Raw genomic sequence first — 11,010 nt, 5'->3', positions numbered from 1 at the left:
TGTGCCTACAGTTCTGCAGCTAAACCTAGGTAGAGAAAAATACACAGCCATCCTTACTCATCTCAACTTAAATTCATAATCACAAACCTAATGAGATCGCTTAATCAGGCAATCATACTATTTCCTATTTTATTAATTTCTCCACTTTTCTATTTCAATTTCACACTTTCTTTTCCTTCTTTATACTTACAACACCTCTTCCCTTGTCCTCACTCTCAGCTGAGGACTGACTGTACACCCAATTTCATAAAGAAAACTGAAGTTATAAAATGAGAACCTCATAGCTCCCTACCACCGCAACTGCCCACTTACTAACATGGGAACCCATACTCTGTGCTATTTGTCTTGTTGTGAGAGGTGTATTATGTGTATGTGCTACAATTTAAAGCCATTTCTCCACAAGATCTAGATTTCAGCAACTATTTACCCAAAAATATTTTCCAGCAATTCCCCTTTCTCTCATGCAACACCATCTGCCCCCATCTCTACTGAATCATTCTCATCAACATGCAAACAAGCTATTAGTTATCCCCCAATCTGACCAATTTTATTTTATTTTCCATTTTCACTACTCTGATCTGTGTTTCATTATCTCTTTCCTAGATTCCTATAATGGCCTCCTAACCGGTCTCTCTGCATCCACCTGCTCCTTTATCCCAGTAAGGTCTATTCCCAACATACCAGAGCTAGATTTGCAAGATGGATAGGATCAGGAGCCCTAGTGGGCAGCATGGTGACTATAGTTAATTATACTGTATTATACACTTAAATTTCCTAAGAGGGTCTTAAGTATTCCCACCATACATACACATACACATACACATACACATACACATACACATACACATACACATACACATACACATACACATACACATACATACACATACACATACACATACACATACACTAAAAAAACCATATTTAGGGTTCCTTAATGTATGGTTTATTATTATTTTTTTGTTATCATCAAAAGTAGATGTCTTGATCAAATATTTAAGAAAAAGCTATGTCAAACTATGTTTCTTTACTTTAAGGACTTGTGAGAGCCTTAAATATGCAAATATATATTATACATTTTTAAGAATGGGATAAAAAATGTTGTATCTATAAAGCAAACTGAAACCGGTACTCTGTTTTCGAAAGAGCATCTCCCAGGGCTTTGGCTGCATGTAGCACACTTTGGGTGAACAAAATAAAACGAGGGCCCTTCCTTTTGAGAGATTCTCTACAAATAAAGTTTTTTGTTGGTGTTGTGTTCTGTTTGTTTTCTTTTAATGAGGCTATTGGTGATAGGCCTTCCCATGAAACTATATTTAATTTTTAGCTCTATTTTTATATTTGCTGTTTTTGATGAATCTGACTTTTCTTTGCTAGTTTCTCTACCACTTTGGAAATTTATCCAGAGCAGTTTTTGGTTTTTTTAGCGCCTAATATTGACAGTGCCTAACACTGTCTTTATTGAATATTCGTTTAAAGGAAAACCTAAAAAATATGTTGACAAGAAAAACAATAAAGCATTATTTTTAGTTCTGGGATTATACCAACCCAATGTGTCCATGATTGTGCCCGTCAGAAGCTCTGATTGGTAGCTGTATATTTCTTCAAAAATAATTGGAAAACAAATTAATAAATACAGTTCAACAGGCAAAATCTTTTAAAATTTCAGATCTGTCAAAGAAAATTAAAATATTTCTTAGTGGAAGTAAAAGTTTATAAAGTAGCACAACTCTTACTTTCCAGGAGAGAAAACCAAGGCTAATGGGCTGAACGAGATCTGTCCACTGTCACACGATCCCTTCAGAACAGTAGGTGTGAAAATTCCCACTTCCCGAATTCCTCGCGGCAGGGTCCTTATTCCCTCTTCTCTAGATCTCTCCCCTTTGGCAGGTTTCATCATAACCTTTCTCTTTCTCCTTGTGTTATCCTGTCTTCTTTCATTTACATGGCACGCGACACTCTCTTGCCTGGACCTGGGGCTCAGCCTCTCAGAGCTGGCGGTCGGGGAAGCTGCCCCTCTGTCTGTCTGTTGATGAGAAGCACTGCTGCTGACGGGCTGATTCCCAGCGACGGGCGGACTGGCAGAGAGCTGATAGGAGGACTTCGCAACAGCTCTGGGGCCAAATCGAGGCCACAGGCCATATGTCTGGCTTCTCTGTCATAAACAGACAACCAAGTGCACACATTCCCAGGTGTAATGTCACTGAGAACTTATTTGCAAACATATAAACGAATGACATTCAATTACGTTCAGAGGCAATGTTGTCAGAACCACCAAGGAAACAATTTATTGCTCTTTACACAGTATGTGATGCGGGGTGCATTAGCAAGTTTTCATTGCTTAGCTGCTCAGTATGCTTCTGAAGAGGGTCTTTTGCAGCCTGTTCTATAAGCATGATATATACACTTGTATAACATACATATATGATGAAGTTGAGGGCTATTACGAAATTGACTTGGGTGAAAAATATTTTATACACTATATTAAAATCAGCTCATTTTTTGTAGGTACTGGCCAATTAAAGGAAGAAAGACAAGGTTTCTACAACTAGTGATGCTATCTGCAAACCCCAATTGGTGGAAAGTTGATGAAAACTGAAAATTTTGGCTCCGTGAGCTTATGTTTTTGTTAAATGGTGCCACATTTTCCATGGTAGAAAAAGAAGCTTTCTGACCTATACCCACATTTTATAGGAATAAAACAAGCAAAAATGTTTTAACTCACAAGAGTCCTCACAATACCCTTATATTGCTATTGGAACAAATGCTGTAATGCTACAAGGCCTCAGTCCTAGGTTTCCTAATTGACATTATAACTAGTGCTGATAGGAAACACTCAAAAAATTGAATCAGGGAAGTGAACTATCGTTTCATGCAACAACAACAATGATGATTAATAATAATATTTATTTACAACATTGTGTTGTGTTTTATGGTATATATAAACATGAATTATGTCTTTTAATTTGTATATATTAAATAAAATACAGACCAGGTGCAGCGGGAGTGAACAGTTTCACAGGGAGCATATCATCATTATCATTGCTTTTATTATACTCATTTCACAGATTACAAAACTGAGATTCAGGGAAGTTAAATGATTTATCCAAGGTCATATTCCAACACTAGTAGGGCAGAGTGTTTTCTCACATGATACTGGTTTCCCTGTTAAGAAAAAAAAAGGTTTATTTTGCAGGTGCAACTTGTAAGGATCAGAAAGAAGACTAGATTAGGAGAGGTAGCTGAATCACAGATGTCTAGGGCCCTAAAAGAAGGGTAATGCTCAGTTGATAGAAGAAAAACAAAGGCAATTTTTAGCAAAACAATAGTTTGGATAAAGGTTGGAGAATGAACATTTATTGACTGATCTAAAAATATTAAATACTAATGAGAACCAACTAGCATTTTAGGTGCTGTGATTCAGCTTTGAGGAAAAGAGACACGGTCCCTGACCTCATGGAGCCTACATTATAGATGGAGTAAGATAGACTACAAACAAACAAGCCTGTCATTGTCTATTTTAAAAAAATAATGTAAATGAACAGAGCATTGTAGAATAAAGGGTTATTCCTCTAAGTGGTCAGGGAACGCCTCTCCTGGAGCTAACCTTTGAGCAGACATGTGAATGGTAAGGACTAGTCAACCGTTCATATGTCCATAGGAAGCATTTTCTAGTTGTTGAGGCCAGTTGTGTAGCCTGGGCCACTGGGAGAATCTTGTAGGCTACAATTAAATATAAGGTTTTTCCTAAATGTGATAAGGAGCCATTAAGAGGTTCTGATTTTCTTCTAAAAAGATCATTCCTCTTTCCTCACAATAAGTCCAGAGGATGTCATGAATGAAAGCAAGCAGAGCAGCAAGGAAGTTGTGAGCATTGTCTACAAGAGAGTCACTTGTGTTGTGACAGCAGAGATGAAGATGGTGCTAAATGATCAGTTTGAGAATGTATTTTGCAGGCAGCCTTGATAGGATTTTTAGGTGGATTGGATGAAGTAAAAATGTGTTTTGGCAGGGAGGAGGGTGAAATGAGAGCTCAGGACTACCTTCTAAATTTTTGGCTTGTGTATTTAACAGATAAGATGACGAGGACTTTGTGAGGCTGCCCATAGCTGCTAAAGGAGATTATATATATATGAAGTTAGGAAACAACAGCTGGCTCTGTTCGGGGCTGTGTGGTTAATACCATTGAACTATCCCAGACTGAGCCATTATAGGACATGGGCAGAACTGAGGAAGGGGATCTGCAATTTAGCCACAGCTTCTGGAGCAACACTCAAATCTCGTTGGCACTCATTTTTATTGTCTGTAAAATGAGGGGTTAGGCCAGATCAATCACAATAAACGTATTTTAGATTCTGGACACTTTTTAACAATCTAATGATTACCAATGAATTCCCGGGGCGGGGGGGATGGACGTACACTTGAAATTTCCACAGAGACCTAAGGACTTCTTGGCCATGAAATAGTGTCAAAAATCCCTCTAGTTTGAGATGTATGATTCTATACAGTATTAAAATAAGTCCCAATTCATAGCAGTCTAAAAAAGCACTATGTGCTCATTGCAGTGTTGCAGTGAGCTCTGGAGCAAAATTTGCCCAAATATGTGTACTGGTGAAGGCCCGTATCTTTGTAGTTGTAACATCATAAACATCCAGCCTTCTTGTTTACCACATAGTGGGGCAGAGAATCAAGAATCACCTATGGGGTTTTTACTGCCTTGACCGGAGATGACACACATCTCTTCTAATCATACATTATTGAGCCAGATCTAATCATTTGGTATCTGACTCCTGACCCCCTGGAAAAGGGATAGAAAATAGAGAAAACCATGTTTGGTAGTCATTATATTCTTTTTCGTATGGACTTTCTTCTTACACAGGTGTTTTCCTAGCTCATGTAGAAAATTTCGTTAAGTGGAGACTTATCTAAATAATGGAATACTACAAAGCTGTCAAAATATTTATAAAGATCTCAAAGACATATAATCATATGTAAAAGCAAAATACAAAATAGTGTGAATAGTATGCTGACATTTATGTAAAGAAGAGAGAGACATGTGCATATGTTTGTACTTGCATAGAAAAATACTTGAATATAAACTTAAGAAACTAGTGGAAATGAACACCTGGCCTTTGTGACAGGGATTGTGGGTGGAAAAGATAGGAGAGACAGTGAAGGCAAGACTTTTTATTGTATATCTTCTTGTATCATTTTTATTTGGGGACTATATAAATCTATTGCCAACTCAAAATATTAACAATTCATAAAAGAGTGAGGAATAAAAAAAAAAAAATGTCCTTAACTCATGTCTGATCCTCTTAATTCTCAGTGGTGGAAGGTATCAAGATATCAGGGGCTAATTCCAGAGCTCCCAGTGTTAAAAAATGACAATATCCTCTGAAGGAGGAAGTTAATGCATCACCAAACAGCTCAAGTATGGCTTCATTACAGTGTAACATGCATCAAGTCATGTGTTATTGCTTACTTAGCAAACTTCACTCCATCACATGGATTAACCAAGATAAAGTAGCTAAATATTGCCTGAGATTTCCTGTCTATAGATAAGATTTCCATTTGTCTGGATGAGAAGTTAAACTAAGTAATAGGTTGGCAGATTTTCTGCTCATTTTAGCACAATGCTAATATATAAATTCACAGGCATTTGGGGGACTAAGTTTGATATGGCTTTAATGTTACAAAATTCCTGGGTAAACAAAAGTTTCCCAAGGGAAAATAATTTCTCTTGATAATTTAATTGTGTATACTATAGCAACTTGATATGCATCAAACTTAATATTGTGGTAATATTTTTATTATTACTGATTTATAGTTTCAGCTATCCAGGTAAAAATGATATAAAAGCATAGTAAACAGTATATAAGATATAGATTCAATTTCTACCTCTGCTAGTTGTGTTCTCACGGGCTTTTTGCTTAATCTTTCAGAGTTTTCATTTCTCCATCTGTACAGTGGGAATAACATTAAGTGGTTATTCTGAGAATTGAGATTAAGAATTCAAAATACTTAGCATAACACCTGACATAGAAAAGCATGTTCTATAAGTGGTGGTTATTATTACACATTGATTAACTAATCACTATTCAGTGAAATTTATTTGTAGTTTGGTTACGAAAAAATTCAGAAATCATTCAGGTTTTATTTCTCTTTCCCAAACCTATGGTGAGATTTTGGAGTAGATAATAAGTTCTATTTATTCCTTATCATAACCTGTGAGGTTAGAAGGACTTTCAAGATAGGCAAGGGCTTGACGAAGCAGCATGAGGTGCAGGAAACAGTGTGGACTGAGAAGTCAAGAAAAACCCTGACATCTGGAAAACGTGGATTGTTGTTCAGATTAATTGAGTTATTATTTGGAAATATAATTACCACATTGCAAACACTTGGTAAATAAAAGTTCTCATTAGCATTTCATGGTAAAATTAGAAGCTCAATAACATGGTAAAATTAGAAGATCGATAACTTTGGATACTAAGTCAAACCAAGATTCTAAAAAAAAAAAAATAAATCTGTCAGTTAGAAAATAGTCTCCAGCCCAGCCGGGTGTGGCTCAGCGGTTGAGCGTCTACCTGGGATCCAGGCGATAGTGGTTCGATTCCCAGTCAGGGCACATGCCCAGATTGAGGGCTTGATCAATGACTCTCTCATCACTGATGTTTCTATCTCTCTCTCTCCCTCTCCTTTCCTCTCTCTGAAATCAATAAAGATATATTTAAAAAATAAATAAAATAAAATGGTCTCCATATCTGGGAGGAGTAGAGAATAAAAATGTTTGGATAAGTTGCCATTATAGTTCAATTTTACCATATTATTACATTTTAGTATTTTGTTTTCTAAAATTGTTCCTCAAAGTTTTCAGCTCTATGCAATTTTCAATGTTTTTTCTTTTTAAGCCTTGTCTCTCAAGGGAAATTTAATTTGTATGTTTCTGATTCTTTTATACTTCACTCATCCAAAAGTTATTTTGTAAGAATTCTTTGATGTTCAGAAAACCTTATCATTTTATTATAATATAGTCAAGATTTTTCCTTTTGGAAAATGGAAATTATGTCTTGCTTAAAGTAAATGAACTAAAATACCCAATTTCGGTGGTTGTGGGGATTATGAAATAATTCTCTCTCTCTCTCTCTCTCTCTCTCTCTCTCACACACACACACACACACACACACGCGCGCGCACGCGCGCGCGCACCTCTTTCCTTGTGAGTATCTTGGTTTCCAGCAATGATCATTCAAATTCAGGAAGGAATTGGAGAGTTTGACCTTCTTCAAGTGATTTCAACTCAATAAACCTTTTTTGTTACCTCTGATGTATGAAGAAATATGCAAGTTTTTATGGGTGATGACAATGAAAATGGTACAGAAAAATAAAATACAATGCATATCCTCAAGGAGTTTTTATCTTAGTGGCCCAGATAGATATAAAGAAATTATAATATTTGACTGAATAATATACTCTGAAAGAGGTAACTGGAAAATGTGTGTGAACAGTGCAAGAATTATAAATTAAGTCAGAAGAACTGAGGAAGGACTACCCTTAATAGGGGGAATTCACACCAACCTTATTGGAATTTCAGGGGTTATTAGAATTTCAATGAGTGAAGAAGTTGGGGAAGATGATCCTTTCTCAGCAAAGCTGATTGGGCATAACATACAAGGTGAAGCTGAAAGCTGTAGCATTTTGAATGTCAAGCTTAGAGTTAGGGTTTTATTCTCCATGTAATAAATAAGCAATTTGAATACCCTGGAAGATAATAGTAATACATATGAAGTTTGGGTCTTAGAAAGATCAAGCTGGTGTGAGTGTGAGGGATGAGTAAGAGGTGAGAGAGTCAGGAACTTTAGAGGCCAAGCCTGTGACCACTTCAGAGGTTCAGTCAGGCGAGAGTCAATGCAGACACGGGTTATGGCTGGAAGAGAGGAAAGCTGAAGAATAAAGGGCGAGTGGATTATAGTTCCTGGACTTTTAGTTAAACTGTACATTAGTTAGAATATAGACCAAGCTGGCTAAAATGAAGAGATCTAACACCAAAGCAGTTCAATCAAAAGAAAATTGTATTTCCTCCTATGGAAAAGTACAGAGGTCGGCACATGGCCCAGGGTGGAGAAGCGACTCTACCTGGTCACGCAGTGTTGCTGAAATAGTGAGAGCTGGCTTTCAACCACCTTCCATTCCAGTCTTTGGAAAGAGTACTGAGGAAGTTCAAAGCAAGGAGCTTCCTTTCAGAGAAGTGATCCTGAAGTTGTATGTACTGTACCTGTTCATGTAATCCTATGACTCCAAGAGCGGTTTCTACTTGAGTCTAAAACTTAGCAGCTCCAGAGTCCAAGAGGTTCTTTCCCTACATCTTGTACTTATATCATTAGTAGTGTTTGAAATTACTTTTGGTGATAGAAAGAAGTAGGGTATAGATTCTCTGATAGTAAGGTGAATGGGGGCAAAAGGGAGGGGAAGAGAGATAAAGGCCCAGGTAAGGCAGTTTCTTTCTCTTGGTCAGTGGATTGGCCCTGGCAAAATTGTGCTGAAGCTGAGCAATCACCTGCCGTGGGTTTCTAGGGGGGACTGGACCAGCAGATGCAAAAATCCACATGGATCCTATATATGCTCATTCATTGCGCTTACCAACACTGGTTTTAAAAGTTGTGTAAATATTGGTTTAATGCCTGTCACCTGCACAGCATCATAAACTCCACAAAGGCAGGGACTTCATCTTTTTTTTGTTCAACACTAATTCTCCCAGTGTCAGCAAAGTACTTTATATGTTTTAGGAGCTAGATATACATACTTATTTTTAATTTATGTCTTGAAATATTTCAAACCTAAAGTTGAAAGAATAGTATAATATACATGCTTATTCCTTAATTGTTAATATTTGCTATGTTTGCTTATTTTTGTCTTTTTGATTTCTTCCTGAATCCACTGAAGGAAAATTGCAGGTATTATAATACTATTCTTAAATAATTCAGGAAGAAAAAAGGGAGAAAGAGAGGAAGAGAAGAAAGGAAGGAAGGAAGACATACCTGCAAGATATCCTTTCAATTACTTTACTTTTAAATTTTCCAAGTCTTTGTGGCTTATGCTCACCCATAGGATAACATAGCCAAAATCACATAGTAAATATTTTTTTTTGTTTCATAGATTATTTTTACAAGATAAACTTGTAAGTCATTTACATGAATGTTATTTCTGAATACTCTACAAAAACAGATTCAATTTCAGGATCATTGAAGAAGTTAAGGTAAACCAAATGAATCTTAAAATTAAATTTTATAAGTGTTTCAATGGATACAATTTCCCCAAAGAATAGTTGTTAGCTAAACAGGAAGAGAAAAATGGGAAGGGCAAAAACTTGGATGAAGTAAAATTGTGAAGAAATGGCCTTTCTTCACTTAGAACTTTAGAAACAATCTTTACCGGGTACTTTTCCTTTACTTTGAGAAGGGTGATTAAAAATTGAGGTACTTATAAATACAGGTAAAAAAAAATCATCTTCAAAAGTTTCAACAGATCCTAGAGAATTTCTCTCCATTAAAGGAATAAATTGTAAGTATTTTGATAATGTTTATAGGTGCTTGTAGAAAAGTGGGAAAATATCAATAGGTTCATGACAATACTATAATTAGGTAGAAAAGTTGGAAGTGAGATAAAAGAAAAATCAAGCAAGGGAACAGTAAGAGCACAAAACAAATTAGAAAATTAATTTACAACTGGTTCCTTCAAAAATTATAAATAACTGTCCTTCATAAAGGACCTACTAACTTCCTAGGGACCCAGATTCAGTAAATGGCAGTGTGGAGATAAAATCTTAAATTCACCTAACTACAAAACGAATACATATTTCTCTACCTTAATGTATAACCTCTTATTTACCAAGGAGAATACTTAAGGAACAGAAGGCGAAACTCTGTGTTGGGAAGGCTCATATGTTCTTCCCTTGAATTCAATGGAAACATTATTTTGTATATGAATATTCAGTATCAGAAGTTTGGCCAGCAGATGTGTTCAGGGAGTGCTGCAGTGTATATTTGCCCTATTCCCAGAGCTGGAAAGTTTCATACACACCTATATATATATGTGAATTGCATACACATGTTTTAGCTTTTTAATTATTCTTTTTACCTCATGGTAACCTTGCAAAAGAAGTAGAGAAAATCTTAGCATTCCCATTTCAAGGCAAGCTAATTAAGGAACATCAAGATTAAATGATGTCACATAGTGTGATAGTATTGCTGAATTTTCAAGACCTTCATTACTATTACCAAGGGAGAAATTAAGCTCAGTTAAAATTACAAATAATCAGATCTGTTGTTATTAGGGACTCAATTTAAATTTTAATATTATAGATCATATTAACTCTTTCTAAGTAAGATTCCCTAATCTGAGATTAACTCTGTCAGACTTGTCCTTTATAGCAGTGGGCAGACCACAACCTCTCCCATATCCTAATGTTTGAAAAAGACATCAAGAGAATGAAGCTGTGCCTACAATCACTCAAGGTTGTTACAAAGTTCTTAACTGTTGTCTAGGATGACATCTCTTAGTATTTTTGGAATCTCTTTAAAAATCGAATGACATACATGGTCCTTGTTCCCAGAAAATAAAATAAAACAAAGAAAGCAAAAGTGAAAAAGATCTGGAAACGAAAAGTTGGGGCAGGTATAAATAGGACAGTACATTCACTATAGACTAAGAAGCCGTGGTCTGGGAATATGGAATTGATCCAATGTACCAGCTTTGGAACATAGCAAGAACTGAAAGACTAATAGATGACAGAGCATTACTGATGAATTCATGAGTCACGAAGGAAAAGGAGACCAATGGCAAGGATGTAGAAGAACCTGGGCCAGAAATGTGATATTCCTTCAGTAGCGTGACTTGGATACTGATCTGCATCACTCCCTCAGCTTCCCCTTTTTTTTTTCTGGAGACTATATGTGGGCTATTTCATTTATTGAAATATCTAAAACATTCAAGGGAAAAGTAATAAAAATA

The sequence above is a fragment of the Miniopterus natalensis genome, chromosome 9 (assembly GCF_054644295.1).
Source record: "Miniopterus natalensis isolate mMinNat1 chromosome 9, mMinNat1.hap1, whole genome shotgun sequence".
NCBI lineage: Eukaryota > Metazoa > Chordata > Mammalia > Chiroptera > Miniopteridae > Miniopterus > Miniopterus natalensis.
Note: the sequence above shows the minus strand (reverse complement) of the source record.